The sequence below is a fragment of the Triticum aestivum genome, chromosome 7A (assembly GCF_018294505.1).
Source record: "Triticum aestivum cultivar Chinese Spring chromosome 7A, IWGSC CS RefSeq v2.1, whole genome shotgun sequence".
Lineage (NCBI taxonomy): Eukaryota > Viridiplantae > Streptophyta > Magnoliopsida > Poales > Poaceae > Triticum > Triticum aestivum.
Window position 1 is genome coordinate 704283050 of NC_057812.1, and position 3860 is coordinate 704286909.

General features: G+C 44.4%; 1 long non-coding RNA gene across 3 annotated transcripts in view; it reads right to left on the reverse strand.

The window, feature by feature from the left end:
- Window positions 1-3390, reverse strand: part of LOC123155024 (uncharacterized) — a 4476-nt gene extending 1086 nt beyond the window's left edge. The window contains exons 1-4 of one of the 3 annotated variants that reach the window (XR_006477166.1): window positions 2912-3390; window positions 2526-2747; window positions 1941-2033; window positions 947-1452 (exon numbers count right to left, since the gene is read on the reverse strand). This is a non-coding gene — a long non-coding RNA (uncharacterized lncRNA). Of the gene's footprint in view, window positions 1-13; window positions 636-946; window positions 1453-1940; window positions 2748-2911 lie in introns of those variants that run through there. The other 2 variants (XR_006477165.1, XR_006477163.1) reach the window with 2 other exon arrangements.
- Between the last annotated feature and the right edge of the window lie 470 nt (window positions 3391-3860).

Below are 3860 nucleotides of genomic sequence, written 5' to 3' on the forward strand. Positions count from 1 at the left end.
TTAGCCTAAAAAATTTAACTAAGGCTTTGTACAAACAGACAGATAAACAAGCTGATTTATGCACTGGTTTGTGACCATGTGCTAGTATGTTTATTGGTCAAGAGTAAATCGTAGATTTGAAAACAACATTAGAAGAAAACATATACAAACAAATAAGCTCATTGAAGTAAACATATGGTTATCAGAAGATTCAGAACCAATGTAAGCCATTAGGAATGTAAAACCAAGAAGCACGGTGCAAACTAGGAAGAACAGCATGGACCAAAAAGTGCAAACTAGGAAGCAAATATGACACATCCTTTCACAGTTCCAATTCCAAGAGTTGCAGCCACAATTATTGCATGAAATGTTTTTTTTTGTAAACTTGAGTACTGTACAGATTTCGAGACATGAAAATTCTTGGAAACATGCAAACAAAAATACGAAAGATGATTATGTCGTCTACAACTCTACTTCAAGAACCAGCTGGCATGCAAGAATAAGAAACTATATCAACAACCACAACCGGCGGCATTCTTTTCTAATTTATTGTGATGAGAGTGTGAAGCATGATTGCAAATAGTAAAAACCATTATCTCTGGAGAACGTAGAGCAGTCAGTGGCGGAGCTTGAAGGAAATCTCAGGAGGGGCGAAGCTACAAGAGAAAAAAAATTCAAATACATAATGTATACAACCAATTAGATATTTATATCGAGAAACTTGGATAATTTATATTCAACTGAATCACTTCTTTTTCTTTTGCAAAATGCATCAATTGTTTCCCTTAAGCAACACTACTTCCTTCTTCTGTAAATGAGACTTTCTATTCAGCACAAAATCTAATTGACAGAATCAATGACCTAACTAGAATTTTCCCCAACTAAGAAAGAAAACTCAGAATCAAAATACTCGAAATTTCCACGACTTCCAGAGGGGAGAGAGAGCCAGCAAGGGCATTTTACTCACCATCTCAATGCGGCACTGCGCGTGGCGACGAGACGAGGTCAGGACTGCAGAACCGGAGGGAGCCCCTGACCACCAATCCCTAGCCTAGTCGGCTGCCCGCCAGCAGCCACCCCCATGCCGGCAAGCCACAGCGGCCGCCGTCCAGTCCGCCGGTGCACCACGCCCCCACCCCCACAGTCCCACACTCAGGTGTCGGTGGTCGCCGGTCAAACAACGAAATCTGAGTTTGGTCGCTCGCTGAGGAGTCGCTTCGTTCTTCTCCAGGCACGCATCAAGGAGGTGCTTACTGCCTAGTAGATGATTAATGGGTCCGCCGTTGAGAGCAGTAGATGCAAAAATAGACCTCAATCAAGAAAAAGAATGACCCACTTAGACCTCCTCAGCTAATAGCCAAGAGAAACATGAAATTACCTCCTCAGCTAATAGCCAAGAGAAACATGAATATTACCTCCTCAGCTTGCTTGTGGTCGTATTCCTGCTTTTGCCATGGACTTGTCCACTTCCAACTACATACATAGAAGGAAAGTTTTTTAAGCAATCAATGCAATGTTAGTGTCCTTGCCCTGGTTCATCTTTTAAACCATAACAATGAATCAGCATTCCTTGCCATAAGCAATCCATAAACATCAGATGGGAAACTTGACAAGTGAAAATAAAGGATTATAAATAGAGAATTGTGTTTTGCAAAGTTGGTATTATGGTATTATAATAAGCAAAGAAAACGAGCTTGTTACTTAATTATACTTTGACAGCTTGTACATGAGCTTTTCACAACAACAAAATAAGACATCTTGTACATGAGCTTGTTCCTTATACTTCCACATCCAGGTAAGCGAAAACAAAAAAACACTTGCACTTATAGTTTTTTAAGTGACATCCAAAGCCATGAAAGTAGGCTGCTAAATTACCACAATATTTGCATAAGATGGAAGCTCATAAAAGAAGCGCTTATAATTAAGTAACAGCATGAACCAGAATGAGTAGAGTATCTTACATATGTTTTGGTTAGTACACAGTGAGCCGAATATCCAATCTCCCTTCCATACACAAAACTTCGAGTAGTAGTGAATTCATTTCGTAAAGCTCACTGTGTACATATATGAACAAGATCAAAGACCTACCCATGAAGAATTTTTTACCAAATGAGCATTGCACCCAACTTGTTAGGCATACAAATAAGCCACCAACAGTAAATGCCATCTCATTCAAATACTATGCTTGTTACCCTATGAACCATGAGGGTAGAATACAGAGAAAATAACAAGATAGAGCTCTATTTCTGTTTCCAACAATAAGGCAAGTGCACAGCCTATGGTACAGTTCACCTAATGCCACAGTTATTACAATTCAACAGGCACAACTATATTTAAGTGAACTGTGTCTAATTGTACCAGTGTGTATAGCCAATATGCGTCCATGTAATATTTCTATTTATTTGTTTGGAGAAAATCTTTGTAAAATGTGTAGTCCTACAATCAAGCACTCTGCAATATAGGAAAGTAAAACTCAAACAAGATAGCACTTGTTTGCCCCTGATGCAACAGAAGCCTAAATACAAAAGCTATAGAAGTTAGGTTACCTGGAGCAAAGATTTATTTAGGCTAACAGCCTCTTTGAGGTTCAAAAGGATTAAATCAGAACCCTCACCTACAGACAATACAAATATTACATCAAAGCAACCAACGGAACCACCACTGATTCGACTTGCCTGCTTGTTCTTCTCTCATAAGAAGATAATAAATCCACACACCAACACTATTGCATTCACCAATCCCATTCAAAGAACTCCTGGCTCCATCGGCTGCACGAGGATCATTAAGAAAAGTAATAGCATCAACAACATCATCTAGGACAAAAGCAGAAAAACGAAAATGAGGGCAACAAGGATTCGGCGCGCACGCCATACAGCGTTACAATCTTTGCGCCCTCTCCGAAATGGTGAGATTCTGCTGTGTGGCGACGCACCTTAGGGAGGAGTCCTACTCGGGGGAGGAAGCTCGCGAAATAGGGCGGTGACGAGGGAAGGCGTTCGGCGGAGGAGGGTGGTCGCCGGTGGAGTGGCTCATCGGCAGTGGTTGTCCGTGTCAGTTGGGTGCTCGGCGGTGCTACTGTGGGGTGGTTCGGGGCGACGACCGCAGTGGTCGGGTGGACGGCAGTCATGGGCGGTGGTGTGGTAGGGGCCAACGGCGGGGCTGCAGTGGTGGGGGCCGACGACGGCTGCGGCTGGGTTGAGGACGGCCGGCGGCAATGGGATGGTTGGGGGCGGCGGTGCTTGCTGGCGCTGTTGTGGGGTGGTTGGGGCGACAGCGGCGGTGGTCGGGGTGGTGGCCGACGGCAGGGCTGTGGTGGTGGGGCGCGACGGCGGCAATGGTTGGGTGGAGGGCGGCCGGCGGATGATCAGATCTGGTCGAGGGTAGGAGTTTTTTTTCTAGAGGTCGAGGAGTGGGACGTCGATTTGGGGTGGCTGCGGCCTGGGTTGAGGGTCGGCGCGTCTATAGTTCGTTTGGGCCTTTCGTACCTCGCGCGCTTTCCCTCACCAGCGCGCGCTCAGGCCCAATATTTGCTCGGTCTCGCTCCCAACAGGGTCCCGGCAGTAAATGGGCCAGGTTTGAGTTCTCCCGGCAGATAATGTGCCTTAAAATGTACCGGCAGTGTGTATGCCTTTGTTGCTCAGGTTCTAACGGCAGTTTCTATGCCTTGAGGTACTTGTGCCGGCAGTAACAAATGTCCTGGCAGTTCATTTGCCCTTGCTCAGCTACTTCTCCCGGCAGTTAACTGCCCCTAATCAAGTGTTGTGATGTAGTGCCATTCGGCATGAGATCGTACACGAGCAACATCATTGTGAATATGAGTACATAAATTTTTTCATGTAACTCACTTTAGAATATATTATATATAATATATGAATATATTT